Genomic DNA, 17,877 nt, shown 5'->3' on the forward strand with positions numbered 1-17,877 from the left:
GCCGGGTGAAGCCAGTTGGAAGGTTTTTTTCTCGTCGTTTATCCCTTGCAACAAAACGTGCATTAAAACCGAGTCATAGAATCAGAATCACCAGGCAGCTTCGGGCGGACTTAGAGGTGTGGAAAAACTTCTTACAATCATTCAATGGTCACACGTTATTTATGTCAGCAGAACAGTCCAACACTGAACTAAGATTATTCACCGGGGCGGCAGAAGCGGGCGGATATGCAGCGATACTAGATAACCAGTGGTGCACAGGCTTATGGCCTCCGTATTGGTCTGAACAATGGTTAACAAAAAAACAGACACTTCTGGAACTCTTCCCAATAGTGGTAGCAATAGAAATATGGGACACGCACCCGGCGAACAAAAATATACGCTTCATAACAAAAAACACCAGCCTAGCGCACTGCGTAAATAAGTTGGCATCATCGTCTCTCCCAGTGCTAGGCCTACTACGCCGGCTAGCATTCCTGTTCCTAAAACACAATATATGGGTCCGCGCAAGCCACGATGCTGAGGCGTCTAACGCTGCTGCTAACGCTTTATCACAATTCAATTGGCAGGTTATCAGAGAGCTCCTCCCCAACTCCCACCCATCGGGCACCAGTTGTCCACCCTCCCTATGGGATATAGTGGCGAACAGCTGATGCCATTAATCAGAGCGTCAGTCACCCCGTCGACATGGCAAGCATACGGTAAGGCATGGGAACTGTGGACACGACTAGTAGCAGGCAGACGGGTTGACCAATGTGAACAAGCCAGGTTACAAGTCACCATAGAATTTCTCCACCAGCTAGTGATGAGGGGCATATCAGGGGCGTCAGCGCAGCGGTGTCTGACCGGAGTAGCATTTCACTTCCAACTACTGAATTGGGGAGATGTGACAAAGAGATTCATCATCAGACAATCCATAAAAGGCTGGAAAAGGGGTCAGCCAAGTCAGGATTGCAAACGTCCCGTATCATTAAAATTGCTTTCCCGAATCATATCCCTAACACCATTAACATGACACTCACAATTTGAAGCGACACTACTGTCTACTGCATTTGCGATCGCCTTCTTCGGGGCGCTACGCATAAACGAATTAGTCCCTGGATCCAAAATTACCACCAGTGGAGGCTTATTACACCAGGACATAGTCATAGCCAATAATGCTATACACCTACACATACGCAAATCGAAAACGGATCCAGCGGGCAGGGGCACTTGGGTGCTTTTACAACCCACTAACGGTACACTGTGTCCGGTAATAATAGTAAAAACATATACAGCCATCAGGCCACAAAGTAATTTCTTCCTATCACACATTGACGGAACTCCATTATCTAGATACCAGTTCCAATCTATATTTAATAAATGCCTAACATCCGCAGGGTACCACCCTAAAGATTACGGGACACACTCATTTCGCATAGGCGCAGCCACGGATGCAGCAAGAGCAGGACTGTCAGAAACGGAAGTGCAGAGGATAGGGAGATGGCAATCCGCGTGTTTTGCGAGATACATAAGACCGGACTTGTTATCCTAACGTGGTTTGTTTCTTTTACAGGTGACGCTAAGCCAACAATGTGGTTCATAGGCCACTCGTACATATACTGGTAGAAAAAAGGGCGAAAGTCCGCCCTGGCAGGAGGAAATTAGGGTTTCATAACATATTTCAACTGGAGAGGTATTAGAGGCCTGCGATGGCCACAGGTACTACAAAAGGTAATTGAGATAGGTAGAGAGGCAAGAGGTCCGGTCATATTAGTTATACACGCCGAGGGAAATGACCTAGGTCACTACAAGAGCACATAACTAATGGCAATAATGAAACTAGACACTGAGCGCTTCGCAGAATTTTTCACCAAACTATCTATAGTATCGTCTGAGATTGTGCAGAGAGCGATATGGCGAGGTGCTCGAGACATCACGGCCATCGAACGGACAAGGCGGGTAATAAATATTCGGATGGCAAAATTTGTTAAAGAGGTGGCGTAGTGATAAGACACCGAGAACTGGAAGGAGATAAAGCAGGCCTCATACGGCCCGACGGTGTTCACTTAACAGATATTGGACTGGACATATTCCTGTCAGGACTCCGGGACGGAGTGGAACAAGCGTTAATGATGATGGGTGGGGGTCAGAGTCCTGCATACGAGTACGCAGGATCCTCCGTGGCCCGGAAATAGAAAGTACATTTTGGAGAGTTACATTTGTTGGCCAACTTGCCAGTGTGGAGACACAGGGCATGCTGCAACAAGCTGAATTAATTTGGAAATAAAATGCCTTTCTAATGGAATGAGTATAAAGAATTAATAAAGCTGTGACCGATCCTCACCCATCCAGTTTTAAGAGTGACATTATTGTAATGTCCAGGAAAGGGGGGCAGTAGGGGGGCTGAGCGTTGGGATTTGGTTGGGGGTCCCCACAGTATGGTAGATTCTATACTAAATAAGGAAGGAGTCACTGACTGTGGTGGCCCCTCCCCGGGCCGTAGCAATTGGTGATCCCCCTTCGCTGCCCCTTACTGACCAGTGATTCTGAAGTCCCCGAAGGGTCCAATTAAGTGGAAGGGACGGCTGCCACAAGCCGTCCCATGGATACATAAACACCGAGGCATCCCACCTTCCTTCCTTTCTCTGTTGGTCCCGGAGTCGAACGTCCCACCCACCCTCCCTGGTGTGAAGATGGCAAAAAAGGACAATCATACACTCTTCAAGTCACAGCGGCCTAGAAATAGAAAGGACATGTTGGAGAGTTACACTTGTTGGCCAACTTGCCGGTGTGGAGACACAGGGCATGCTGCAACAAGCTGAATTATTTTAGAAATAAAATGCCTTTCTAATGGAATGAGTATAAAGAATTAATAAAGCTGTGACCGATCCTCACCCATCCAGTTGTAAGAGTTACATTATTGTAATGTCCAGGAAAGGGGGGCAGAGCGTCTGGGTTTGGTTGGGGGTCCCCACAGTCTCATAAAAACTCCTGCAATAGACGTAATCTTAGAATAGCACAAATAATTTTGAACTTAAGAGTAGCAGAAGGGGCCAAAGGCTGGGTTGCCGGGCCAACGGCTGGGTTGCCAGATCTCCGCATCCAACTCCGAGGATACCATAGACACCACATACCCTGATGAACAACGGAGGATGGAGGTTCCGGGGAAAAAAACTGAATCAAGGCTGCATGATAAAGCGTCAGCCTTCACAACCTTAGATCCTGGCGTGACCGTGATACAAAAATTAAATCTAGAAAAGAAAAAGGATCATCTGGCCTGTCTAGGGGGTTGACCATTTAGTTGATTCAATATAGGCAAAATGTTTATGATCAGTCACCACCGTGACTTGATGAATTGCCCGCTTCCAAAAATGCCTCCATCCTTCAAGCTAATTAAATTAAATTTCAAGCTAATTAAAAGCTAATTTAACCGCAAGTAGCTGGCGATTCCCAACATCAAAATTTCTCTCAGCAGACACAAGTTTCCTAGAGAAAAAAGCTCATGGTCGCAAGTTAATCAAAGTTTTGGAACCTTGACATTATATAGCCCCTACTCTGATCTCTGAAGCATCCACCTCCACAATGAACGGTTCCTGGAGATCGGAGATCAATTTGTCAAATGTCCCAATAGCATCCGGCGACCAACACTTAAGATCTGCCACCTTGCATGTGAGGTCGGTGAAAGGTTTAACAATCTGTGAAAAACCCCCAATAAATTTTCTGCCATAATTGGCAAAACCTATAAAACTATTGTAGCGCCTTAAGGTCAGGAGGTTGAATCCAATCAATCATGTTGTGCACCTTTCCAGTATCTATCTTAAAAATTTCAGCCGCAACAATGAACCCCAGGAATGATATCTCTTGGACAGAAAAGGTACATATTTCCAAATTTAACAAATAAAGAATTCTCTCTAAGCTTTCGTAAAACAAAATGGACAAAAAAATTAGAATATCTTCAATTTATACCACAATAAACCTTCCAATAATATCAGAAAAGATATCGTTCATAAAATATTTTAAATACTGCTGGCGCATAGGTTAACCCAGAAGGTATGACAAGATCGTCAAAAAGGCCTTTGAATGTTAAAAATGCCATCTTCCATTCATCACCCTCCCGGATGGGTCACCCTAGACAACCACTTAGCCCTCATAAGCTGATTATATAGGTCAGGGAAGAGTGGAAGTGGGTAGGTATTTTTAGCCATCATTTTTTAGCCGGAAATCGAGGCAAAAACAGAGGCCACCATCTTTCTTATTAGCAATGAAAAATCCAGCAGTTACAGGGGAGGAAGGATGACTATGACCCTTTCGTAAACTTTAATTTACATATTCTCTCATGGCAGTATGTTAAGTGTAGCATCGGCGTCTCTGCCCCGTTCTAGGCAGAGACGCCGTCCCTCTCACCTCCCCGCTCCTGGCGCGGCGTCCTCCAGCACTTCTCTCCCCACTGCTTCCGGCACGCGCTCCTTCCCCGGCAGTGTGCTTAGGGCGCGCGCGCTCCCCCTCTCTTAAAGGGACCGCGCGCGCCGTCCTAAGGAGTCCCCGGCCAATTGCCGGAGGACCTCCCATATAAAAGGCACCTCCTCCAAAATGGAGGTGCCCGAGCAATGTTGTAGCACTGTTCACTACTCTGCTTCAGCCCTCAGGTCCCGTTGCCAGTTACCTGCCAGATACCTGCCAGATTCCTGCCAGTCTGCTGTCTAATTCCTGCCTGATATCCTGCTACCTGCCTGCTAGCCTGAGGTCCGACGGTCTGCCTTCCAACTTCTGTCAGTCTGTCTAAGGACCAGCCTGCCCGCTCACCTGGGAGCGCACATCTTCTACCTGCCTGCTTGCCTGAGGTCCGACGGTCTGCCTTCCAACTCCTGTCAGTCTGTCTAAGGACCAGCTTGCCCGCTCACCTGGGAGCGCTCATCTGCTGCCTGTCTGCTAGCCTACCAGGAGGCTCTGCCGTCACGTGCTGTGACCACCCGCCTGTCCAGAGACTCCTGCCCGCTCACCTGGGAGCGCTCATCTGCTACCTGTCTGTTGGTCTTCCTGGAGGCTCCGCCGTCACATGCTGTGACCACCCGATTATCCAGAGACTCTCGCCTGCTCACCTGGGAGCTCACGTCTATCATCTGCCGCCACAGGTCGTACCAATCCTTTACCCAGAGACTGCCCCGGTCACTTGCCGTGACCTCCTGCCCGTTCATCCAGAGACTGCCCCGGTCACTTGCCGTGACCTCCTGCCCGTTCATCCAGAGACTGCCCCGGTCACTTGCCGTGACCTCCTGCCCGTTCATCCAGAGACTGCTCCGGTCACTTGCCGTGACCTCCTGTCCGTTCATTCAGAGACTGTCCCAGTCACCTGCTGTGACTGCCTGCCCGTCTACCCTGGTCGCCACCCGCTCCCTTACAAGGACCGCCCCCTTGTATAGTAGCTCAGAGGTTCCGCCTCCCAGACCCGTTACAGTTTGCTCGGGCCATGGAACCCGGTGGCACCCAAGCTCCCTCGCTCTCGGACCTGTGTCATGAACTGTCCCGTCAGAGGTCCCAACAGGAGTCCATCCTGGGTCACCTGCGGAATGTCAATTCTCGCCTGGACACTCTGACTGCTCTGCCTGCAACCACCGCCAGTGCCATGACTCGCAATCCGGCAGCTCCAGTGCCCACTAATAACATGGTATCCTACCCCGGACCCCGGCTTTCTGTACCTCCTCGTTTCGGAGGCGACTCCGCCCAGGCTCGGGGCTTCATAAATCAGTGCACCCTGCACTTTGAACTCCTGTCTCACCAGTTTAACTCCGACCGGGCCAAAATTGCCTTCATCATGTCCCATCTCACCGGAGAGGCCCTGGCCTGGCTAAATCCTCTATGGGAGAGAGGAGACCCCCTGGTGTCCGACTTGCCTGCCTTTCTCACGGCTTTCCGGAAAGTCTTCGACGAACCCGGACGGAAGACCTCATCCGCATCATCTCTGCTACGCCTCCGTCAGGGAAGTCTCACCGTGGGCCAATATGCCATACGGTTCCGTACCCTTGCCTCGGAGCTGGCCTGGGATAATGACGCTCTGGTTTCCGTCTTCTGGGAGGGTCTGTCCGGCCGTATTAAAGATGAACTTGCTGGTCGGGACATTCCTACCACTCTCGATGACCTAATAACTCTTGCCACCCGGATTGACCTGCGGTTCCAGGAGCGTGCCAAAGAGGTCACCCATGAGAGGAGGTTTCCACGTCTAGTTCCTTCTTTTCAGAAACCCGTCACTCCCTCCGTCTCTCCTCAGCTACACTCTCCTGAGCCTATGCAGGTCGACCAGACCAAGATGGTCGGTTCTCGCCAAGAATCTCGCCGAGCTGAGGGAAGCTGTTTCTATTGTGGCAGTATGAAGCACTTCATCCGTTCCTGCCCGGAAAAGCCGGGAAACGCCAGTGTCTAGGACCACTCGGAGAGGTCGTCCTAGACAAAAGTAAGCCCTCTCCGTCTCTGACCTTACCGGTCTCTATTGCTTGGGGAGAAAACCGTCTCTTTGAACTCGCCCATCTGGATTCTGGAGCTGCTGGAAACCTCATCTCCCAGTCTCTGGTAGAGAGATACCATATTCCCACCAAGTCCCTGGCTGAACCATTGTCAGTCGCCTTCGTGGATGGAAGACTTCTCTCGGAGACCATCCTGCTCGTCACCGAACCCATAACCCTGCAGGTGGGAATGCTGCACTCTGAGGAGATCTCATTCCATGTGCTGTCCGGACTTTCTCACTCCCTGTTGCTAGGTCTACCTTGGCTCCAGACACATGAACCCGTATTGAACTGGCGGTCCGGTGAAGTACTCCGATGGGGTCCTGACTGCCATAGGACCTGCCTGGTCCCGGTCCGTCCACTTCGCCCTCAGCCTACTCCAGCTAACTTACCTGGTCTCCCGGCTCCCTACTGGCCCTATGCGGACGTCTTCGGTAAGAAGGAAGCTGAGACGTTGCCACCCCATAGGCCATACGATTGCCCGATCGACCTGGTACCTGGCACCACTCCTCCCCGTGGGCGTATCTATCCGTTGTCTGCAGCCGAGACTCGAGCCATGTCTGAGTACATTGAAGAGAATCTGGCTAGGGGATTTATCCGAAAATCTACCTCCCCGGCTGGAGCCGGATTCTTCTTTGTCAAAAAGAAAGACGGCTCGCTACGTCCCTGTATTGACTACAGAGGACTCAATCTCATCACGGTAAAAAACAAATATCCCCTGCCACTCATCTCCGAATTGTTTAACCGTCTCAAGGGCGCCAGGATCTTCTCCAAGCTGGATCTACGAGGAGCGTATAATCTGGTCCGTATCCGTCAAGGAGACGAGTGGAAGACGGCATTCAATACCCGGGACGGTCACTACGAGTACCTTGTGATGCCCTTCGGTCTCTGTAATGCTCCCGCGGTCTTTCAGGAACTAGTCAACGACATCTTCCGTGACCTCCTGTACTCCTGCGTAGTGGTATACCTGGACGATATCTTGGTCTTCTCTCCGGATCTCCCCACACACCGGAGGGATGTTCGTCAGGTCCTGCTTAGGCTTCGGCAGAACCACCTTTACTCCAAATACGAGAAGTGCCTCTTCGATCAGACCTCCCTTCCGTTCTTGGGCTATGTCATCTCCCAAACAGGTCTGCAAATGGATCCCGAGAAGCTCTCTTCCGTTCTAAAATGGCCTCGTCCTGAAGGTTTGAAGGCGATACAGCGATTCCTGGGCTTCGCTAATTATTATCGTCTTTTCATCCCACACTTCTCGTCTCGGACTGCTCCCATATCTGCACTTACCCGTAAGGGGGCTAACCCCAGGACATGGTCGCCTGAAGCCGAGGAGGCCTTCCTTTCCCTAAAGAAAGCCTTCGCCTCTGCTCCCGTCCTGCACCGTCCGGACTGTAATAAACAATTCTACCTGGAGGTTGATGCCTCCTCCTCCGGAGCCGGAGCGGTGCTCACCCAGAAGTCTTCTACCGGGAGAATGGTAACGTGCGGCTTCTTCTCCAAAATCTTCTCCTCGTCGGAGCGCAACTACTCCATAGGAGACCGGGAATTGCTAGCCATCAAATTGGCACTGGGAGAGTGGCGCTATCTGCTTGAAGGGGCTCTCTACCCGGTAATTATCTACACGGATCACAAAAACCTGGCATATCTCCAAAATGCCCAGAGACTCAATCCTCGCCAGGCCCGGTGGTCGTTGTTTTTTGCCCGCTTCGACTTCATTCTTCATTTCCGTCCGGCGGACAAGAACGTCAAAGCTGATGCCTTGTCCCGGTCCTTCCTGTCCTCCGATCAAGAGGAGGAACCTACGCACATCATCGACTCCTCCAAGGTGATGAATGTGGCCCCCTTGGATCTGACTCGTCTTCCATCCGGTAAGACGTTCGTAGCTGTGCCAGATCGGGAGAGGGTTCTTCGCTGGGGACATTCTTCTAAACTAGCTGGCCATGCTGGCCAAAAGAAGACCTTCCAACTTATTACCCGGCATTACTGGTGGCCTACCCTGCGTAAGGACGTGGTAGACTTCGTCGCGGCCTGTTCATCCTGTGCCCGTAACAAAGTTCCCCGACATCTACCTGCCGGCCATCTCCTGCCCCTTCCCGTACCTGCTGCTCCTTGGCAACACATCGCTATGGACTTTATCACCGACCTTCCAGTTTCTGCCGGTTGTACTGTTATTTGGGTTGTCGCTGACCGTTTTTCTAAGATGGCCCACTTCATTCCCCTGCCTGGTCTTCCGTCTGCACCCGAGCTGGCTAAAGACTTTATCCGCCACATCTTCCGTCTCCATGGTCTGCCCCTCCACATCGTGTCGGATCGTGGGGTTCAGTTCACCTCTCGCTTCTGGAGAGCCACATGTAAGCTGCTGGACATTACCCTGGATTTCTCCTCCGCTTACCACCCTCAGTCCAATGGTCAAGTGGAGCGGATCAATCAGATCTTGTCCAGCTACCTCCGGCACTTCGTTGATGCTCACCACTCGGACTGGGTGGATCTCCTACCATGGGCCGAGTTCTCTTATAACAACCATGAGAGCGAGTCCTCTTCCAAATCCCCGTTCTTTATAGTCGGTGGCCAACATCCCCGGATTCCACTTCCTGTCTCCGTTTCTGTGGACAACCCTGCTGCGGAGTCTCTTGTCAGCGAATTTTCTACTATTTGGGAGAGCACCAGGTCCGCTCTTCTTCTCTCCTCTGAGCGGATGAAGAGATATGCTGATAAGAGACGTCTGGATCCGCCCCAATTCCGTCCGGGAGACAAGGTTTGGCTCTCATCCAAACATGTGCGGCTCAAAGTACCCTCCTACAAGTTGGGTCCTCGATTCATCGGCCCCTTCGAAGTCCTCAGGCAAATTAACCCTGTGGCCTACAAATTAAAACTCCCGGCCACCCTACGGATCCCCAACTCCTTCCACGTATCTCTCCTCAAACCCGTTGTCTTTAACTTTTTTTCCAAAAATCCAGGTGCCCCTCCTGCTCCGGTTTCCGCTGATGACATCTTTGAGGTAGAGAGTATTCTGGCCTCCAAGAGGGTAAGAGGAAAAACCTTTTTTCTGGTAGATTGGAAGGGGTTTGGTCCTGAGGAGAGAACTTGGGAACCCAGGGAGAACATCAACGCCCCGCTTCTCCTTGAGAAATTTCTTTCTGACCAAAAAAAGAGGGGGCCTAAAGGGGGGGGTACTGTAGCATCGGCGTCTCTGCCCCGTTCTAGGCAGAGACGCCGTCCCTCTCACCTCCCCGCTCCTGGCGCGGCGTCCTCCAGCGCTTCTCTCCCCGCTGCTTCCGGCACGCGCTCCTTCCCCGGCAGTGCGCTTAGGGCGCGCGCGCGCGCTCCCCCTCTCTTAAAGGGACCGCGCGCGCCGTCCTAAGGAGTCCCCGGCCAATTGCCGGAGGACCTCCCATATAAAAGGCACCTCCTCCAAAATGGAGGTGCCCGAGCAATGTTGTAGCACTGTTCACTACTCTGCTTCAGCCCTCAGGTCCCGTTGCCAGTTACCTGCCAGATACCTGCCAGATTCCTGCCAGTCTGCTGTCTAATTCCTGCCTGATATCCTGCTACCTGCCTGCTAGCCTGAGGTCCGACGGTCTGCCTTCCAACTTCTGTCAGTCTAAGGACCAGCCTGCCCGCTCACCTGGGAGCGCACATCTTCTACCTGCCTGCTTGCCTGAGGTCCGACGGTCTGCCTTCCAACTCCTGTCAGTCTGTCTAAGGACCAGCTTGCCCGCTCACCTGGGAGCGCTCATCTGCTGCCTGTCTGCTAGCCTACCAGGAGGCTCTGCCGTCACGTGCTGTGACCACCCGCCTGTCCAGAGACTCTCGCCTGCTCACCTGGGAGCTCACGTCTATCATCTGCCGCCACAGGTCGTACCAATCCTTTACCCAGAGACTGCCCCGGTCACTTGCCGTGACCTCCTGCCCGTTCATCCAGAGACTGCCCCGGTCACTTGCCGTGACCTCCTGCCCGTTCATCCAGAGACTGCCCCGGTCACTTGCCGTGACCTCCTGCCCGTTCATCCAGAGACTGCTCCGGTCACTTGCCGTGACCTCCTGTCCGTTCATTCAGAGACTGTCCCAGTCACCTGCTGTGACTGCCTGCCCGTCTACCCTGGTCGCCACCCGCTCCCTTACAAGGACCGCCCCCTTGTATAGTAGCTCAGAGGTTCCGCCTCCCAGACCCGTTACATTAAGGTACCGAAAAAATTATACAGGCAAGCTTTAGGTAACTTGGCATTAATGCCAAATCAATTCTACAATCATTAAGAACGATGTGGTGGTAGTATCTCCGCCTCCGCCACATCTCCGAAATCATTCAGGTACCCCGGCAGACCTTCCAGACTAGCGGAGCAAATTTGTACAGAGCTAAGACATTTCTTATAACAATTGAGGCTCCATTTAACAATATCCTTCCAACATCAATTAATAACAGGATTGTGAATACATAACTATGGAAACTCCAATACTAACCCAGCATGTAAATTATCCAACACATAGCAGGAGATGGACTCAGAGTGAAGCGTTCCCACGATCAGTGTGAACTCCACCATAACCAAATGGAGAAAATTCCAAAGTAATGGTGTCTTGGCAATAGCAAAAATTTGAATAGGTCTTTCCAACCTAACTGCCCCTAACCCTAATTTCCGAACCAGTCCAGAATCAATGAAATTAGCAGCAGATCCACAGTTAATTAAAGCTAACACATATCACCATTGGTTTTTAAAAAGTAGCTCTATGTTTGACAGTATCTTGTTTGAGGAGTAAAAGGGTACCTGGAAGACTGGGTGACCTCTTCAACAATCACCCAGACTTAGACGTTTCCTGTCAGCTCTTTTGGCCTGCTTGCTTGCGGGCTTGCTACACAGTTCTAAGGGAAATGTCCAGTGCGACCACAATAAAGTTGGAGTCTGAGAACACGCCGACATCTCCTCTCAACGGCAGGAGAGATGGAAGCTCCAACCTCCGTAGGTTCCACCTCAGGTAAGTGGATGGACTCTGGAGGAATGACCGAAACCCTCTGTCGCTCACCACATCTCTCCCAAATTCTTCGATCCATACGAATGGCATGGGTCATGGCCCCCCCCAAGGAGCAGGGTGGAGTATGCAGAGCCAGAGCGTCCTTAAGTGTATCAGAAAGACCTCTGTGGAACTGGCACCTGAGAGCTGTATCATTCCCCAGCACTTCAAAAGACTATTGCGGAACTGGGAACTATAGTCCTCAGCAGTGCGGCCCCCGTTTCTGGTTCATGATCTCCGCCTCTGAGCCCTGCACCACATCAGGTTCATCATAGATCATCCCTAAGGCGTCAAAAAGGCGTCAACAGAACATTGTTGTGTTGCTTGTGGGGACAAAGAAAATGCTCAAGCACCTCCAGCGGACAATTATTCCCACCCAGTGACTCTCATCCCCTGAAGACCAGGGTTGTAAGGTAAAAAAACAATCTGTAACTCTCCCTGAAAATCCTAAACTGGTTTTTCTCCCCCGAAAATGTATCCGGAAGTGCCACCATTAGTTCGGGACAGATCAACTGCTGCATGTCAGAGGGTACAGAAGTCATAACTACGGTCAGTAGCAAATAGCTTTGGGAAGCACCCATGGTACTAAAAAACTAACCCTGCTGCCGGGACTGTGAGGATTCTAGCTTCTGGTGCTCTTGCCCAGATTCTGGACCATCTGGGTCAGATTCGCCATCTGGCCAGGAGAGTACGAACTAGATCCATTGGTGGCAGGAAAAAAAGTATAATGCCAAGCATACTGTAACACTAGTTACCGTTCATGGACAAGCCGTGCGGCAGGATAGTCAAATGTTCTGGGGTCAGATATCCAGAAAGCATGTCATAAGCAAAAGGGAAAAGATAAAAGCAAAGCCAGGTTATGGTCTGAAGTCAAAATACCAGGAGAATAGAGGATCAAAGCAAAGGAGTTGATGGTCAGAACTAGGTCCAAAGTCAGGCAGCAATAGATCCATGAAGAGAGCACAGAAAATCAGGCAAACAGTGTTATATATATATATATATATATATATATATATATATATATATATATAAATATAAATATATATACTGTGAGGTAGCGATATTGATCATGTTGGGGGGCACTCACTTCACCGGGTCAATTAAAGCACACAAGCCACGTTTTCCAGTAAACTAAAGTCCAGCAGTTTATTACACGTCATAAACTGCTTATAACATAGTCCATCTCAGTGGCTCGCAGGAATGTTACACACATAATATCCTAGAGCCTTTCAGTGGCAGCTATGCCCGCTTGGTTTCAGATACAGAGTTCAGCAAGGTACAGCATCAATGTCCATATAAAGAACCATTTTTACCTTTGCCGGGTCTTAGCTGCTTCTCTCAGCTCCGTTCTGCCACAGCTGTAACTTTAAGGCTCCCCAGCCGTGGTCTGCAAGCCACGTGCCTTCCAGGGCTACTAGCGTCCCAAACACAGGGATCTAGCCTCTTGCCTCACCAGGCTAATGGTGTCCCAGACACAGGGATCAGGCCTCACGCCTTTTCACACACCTGTTTCAAAACTACCAGGGTTTATATGTCTTCCAGTGCAAATAGGACCTGTGCTGATGTCACAGTCATGTGATCTGTCACCTGAGGGGGAGGTACACGGTCAGCCAAAACACACCCTGGACCATTATAGTAATGCCGCTGCATTACAATACATACATACATAAAGATGCGGTAAGGTCCTTGAATCTAAGAAGGGTCTGGTGATCCCAATGACACAACTCCACTTGTTTTCAGCCACACACTAACAGCTCAGGAGCCCCACGAACTTCCCAAACCCGGGGGGTCAAAACGGTTTGAAACCCCAACACCCGGGACTCAACGTTCCTTTGTCGTAAGTCCCGCAATTCACCAGACCCCAATACCACACATATAACTGAGGGATCTATGTCCTATGGACACTCCCATACCAATTTATAACCATGTTCAAGGAATCTACGCAAGCCTGCCCACTAGGAGCAGCCCGGGCACACCTCCGACTCACAAGGAGTCGTCCTACAGCGCTCAAGAGAGGAAAAACCCCATGTGGTGGAAACCTCCATGGAACCATGGCTGATAGACTGCCCTTCCCCTGGGCCTAGAAGGGTGCTTATCATAACGATTTCAGGCTTGGCACAGTTTTTTTTTTTTTAAGCCATAGTGTACACAAATGGCTAATACAAAGCAAAGCATTTTTCGTACTCTGGTTGAGCTGCCCGTCATAGGCAATTGCCACTGTGACATGTGAGATCTACCAATCACTAGGGAGGGTGGGTGGGACTTGTGTCGTGTCCTGAAGATGGGAAGAAAGACCAGGCCACTCACCCGGTGGCCTGTCATGCCGGCTTCCAACCCTTTTGGCCTAGGCCATTGCTCCAGCCTTTTCTTGACGTTAGTATCGTCAATTCCAGGTGAGTTGGCCCCTACCCATCTTACTTCTAACCCTCCCCCCTCCCCCAATTACGACAGACACCATGGCTTGGATGTAATTGGCGCAGTAGCCTTTATTAACGCAATAATAAACGTGTTGTATATATATACATAAACACACTGTAAGGTCCTTGAATCTAAGAAGGGTCTGGTGATCCACTTGCTCCCAGCCACGGACTACGAGCTCGGTTGCACCACGAACCCCCCAAACCCGGGGGGTTCAAAACGGTTTGAAACCGCCACACCCAGGACTCGGCATTCCTTTGTCTTAAGTCCCGCAATGGTTTGAAACTGCCACACCCGGGACTCTGCATTCCTTTGTCGTAAGTCCCGCAATTCACCAGACCCCAATACCACACATATAACCGAGAGATCCATGTCCTGTGGACACTCCCATACCAATTTACAGCCATGTTCAAGGATCCTACGCACGCCACCACGAGAGTACTTTACACCTTAAGTACTTGAGACCCCCCTTCCTTTTATAAAATTCACCCGTTCAATGCCTCTCCACAATGCTGATGACCCTATGTCAATCCCTTTATTGTTCAAATGAACTCAGTCGCTTCTCCAAACTTCATCCAAGCCATTTTCCAATCCGAAATGCCTAACTGATTCCCGTTTTCTGAGACAAATTTTTTTCAACTGCCCTATTCCCTTTTCTCCATGCTTTCTTTAGACTGTCTAATGATTTATCCAGAAATCCACCTCTCCAGCTAGTGCAGGATTCTTCTTCGTCAAGGACGGTTTTATTCAGTCCTGTATCGACTATTGGGGACTGAATCAAATAACTATAAAGAATAAGTACCCTTTGCCTCTCATCTCCGAGCTGTGCGATCGCCTTAAAGGCTCTAGAGTCTTCACTAAACTCGACCTTCGAGGGGCGTACAATCTGATCCGAATTCACCAGAGAGATGAATGGAAGACAGCATTCAATACTCGGGATGGTCACTATGAGTATCGTGTAATGCCGTTTGGACTCTGCAACGCACCAGCAGTCTTTCAAGAGCTGGTGAATGACATCTACCGGGACCTTCTCTACGCGTGTCTAGTAGTGTTCCTGGACGATATCCTGGTGTTTTCTCCTGAACTGCTCTCACACCGTTGAGATGTTAGCCAGGTTCTGCAGTGACTTAGGAAGAGCAGTCTGTATTCCAAATTCAAAAAGTGCATTTTTGAGCAGACTTCTGTTCCATTTCTAGGGTACATAATCTCGGAGACTGGCTTGAAAATGGATCCCGAAAAGGTGTCTACCGTTCTAAAGTGGCCTCGGCCAGATGGTCTGGAGGCTATTCAGTGGTTTCCCCTCCAAGCAATCCTCGCACCACGGCACAGTGGTTCCACCACCCGTCCCGTTACACAGTCTCCCTCTTACCTCAGTGGAAGGGGGAGTGAGGAGTCTGACGAGAACCTTTATAACATCTCTTTTACCGTATATCAAGGTCAGATACAGAAGAACCACATACGTTCAGTACAACAACCTTTTCAGTGGTATCTTCCCAGCAAATAAATCTCATGGTCCAGTCATGTAAGGTTTATTTATTCTTTTTGACTGTTTTACGTATGACTTTTTGTTATTGCTTGATTTGTAACTTTTTTAAGCACTGTGCTTCTTTTGGATATTAAATTTAACATTTAATAAATTTGTTTTTTTGTTGCTTTAAAGTATCCATCGTCTCGGGAGAGAAAATAGCTTGGTTGTGTTACCTGGTAGCCAGATTGCAAGTAGTGAACTGTTCGGGAGCTTGGGAATGCTGGGTATGAATGTGTACCAGTGTGTTGCCCAGTAAAGGCATCTTGATGGCGTTGTAAAATGGTGGCAGTGTATGGTGCCCAAGGCAGTAGCCGTCGGCAATCTGCTGCTTCTCCACGCCCTGGCACCTCCCAAACAAGCAGTGTCCAAGTCCATATGTAGTGTGCTGTGAAGTTTGCTTTGCAATCACTTGTAGGCCAGAGGCCTCTGCTGTTCCCACGACCTTAGGTCCAGGATTGGTGGCAGCGTTAGTGGTTTTCATGACACGAGACTAATGGAAGATTCGCTCATCTCTGTTTCCTAATCATCATTTAGTGCTGAAAATTGTTTTCCTTTCTCTTCTAAAACTGTGACTTTAATTTGTAAATGGAACTATAGAAAATTGCTATATCCCTACATGAGTTTTTAGATGATGAAGAAGATATGATTCCCGGGAATAACGTTTCCCACATTCTGAACATAAAAATGGTTTCTCCCCTGTATGAGTTCTCTGATGTGTAACAAGTTTTGAATTCAAACTATAACATTTCCCACATTCTGAACATGAATATGGCTTCTCTCCTGTGTGAGTTCTTTGATGTACAACAAGAATCCATTTCTGGGTAAAACATTTCCCACATTCTGAACAGTAAAAAGGCTTCTCCCCTGTGTGAGTTCTCTGATGTTTAAAAAGATCTGATTTGTGGTTAAAACATTTCTCGCATTCTGGACATGAAAAAGGCTTCTGTCCTGTGTGAATTCTCTGATGTTTAAGAAGATCTGATTTCTGCCTAAAACATTTCCCACATTCTGAACATGAATATGGCTTCTCCCCCGTGTGAATTTTCTGATGCATAAGGAAATGTGATTTCTGCCTAAAACATTTCCCACATTCTGAACATGAAAACGGCTTTTCTCCTGTGTGAATTCTCTGATGTGTCAGCAATTTAGATTTATGTTTAAAACATTTCCCACATTCTGAACATGAAAATGGTTTCTTCTCTGTGGGAATTATTTGATGTTCGAAATCCTTTCTCTGGCTTTCATTTTGCTTAACAGTCTGTGATGAATCCAAATAGATGACGGATTGAAAAGGCTCAGATGATTGATTTTTGCTCTGAAGGGCTGGAGGTATAGCTGGAATAATGGCACGCTTTTCATAGGTATCTGGTTTGACACCACAGTCATCTGCCAAGAATAAATCTGATTTTATTATTTTTCAATATCAATGCCTTATATTTTATAACATTTCTCTATACAAATCGAAGTGTAATGAAACTATGACTCAAGACATAATAATATAAGCAAATATCTCCAATTAGAAATATAGTATAGTTCTTCTGATGCGCTATGTCGCTTACCCCATGTGCAGGGCATTGTAGTAGCTTAGGTATCTATGGTTACTACCACTCATATAGTGACAGTCAGTTGCCAGTGGTGATAACCAGGGATACCTAAGCTACTGCAATGCTCTGCACATGGGGTAAGCGACATAGAGAATCAGGAGAACTATACCACATTTCTAATTGGAGGTATTTGCTATTATTATTATTATCACCCCGACTATATTTTGGGATAGGATTTTGGAGATGGGATTACCCCTTTAAGGCTGTATGCTTAGGACTTATCCAGGGTTCATCCAGATGCCCTATTTCATTTCTTTTTGTGATTACGTTTATCCCTCTTAAATGACTTTTTGTATTTTTATGTGTTTTTAATTGCGATCTAATAAATTATATTTTTAATCTCTATATTGTCTCACATTTCTCTATATACAGTCATGGCCGAAAGTGTTGGCGCCCTTGAAATTGTTCCAGAAAATGAAGTATTTCTCCTGTTTTGTTATACACAGGTTTATTTCCTTTGTGGGTATTGGAACAACACAAAAATAAAAAGAGAAAATAAACTCCAAAAATAGGCCAGACGACATTGTTGGCACCCTGCTAAAATACACTTTCGGCCATGACTGTATGCATTATATAAGACTAGCTACTGAGCCCGCTCTACGCCCGGGTGGCGAGCATTTTTATTGGTATATGGTCTCCCATGCTGGTATGTGCTGCCTCCATCCTGGTATTTGTGCTGCCCCCATCCCTATCCTGGTATGCATGGCACCCCTCACCCCCAATCCTGGTATGCATGGCACCCCTCATCCCCATCCTGGTATGCATGGCACCCCTCATCCCTATCCTGGTATGCATGGCACCCCTCACCCCCAATCCTGGTATGCATGGCACCCCTCATCCCCATCCTGGT

The 17,877-nt window shown here is 48.9% G+C and overlaps 1 pseudogene; it reads right to left on the reverse strand.

Annotated features, from left to right (window-relative positions):
- Positions 1-17,877, reverse strand: part of LOC141204939 (uncharacterized) — a 163,045-nt pseudogene that overhangs the window by 90,039 nt on the left and 55,129 nt on the right.

This window comes from Phyllobates terribilis, unplaced genomic scaffold (genome assembly GCF_046119375.1).
Source record: "Phyllobates terribilis strain yellow unplaced genomic scaffold, ASM4611937v1 Scaffold_136__1_contigs__length_4911898, whole genome shotgun sequence".
Classification (NCBI taxonomy): Eukaryota; Metazoa; Chordata; class Amphibia; order Anura; family Dendrobatidae; genus Phyllobates; species Phyllobates terribilis.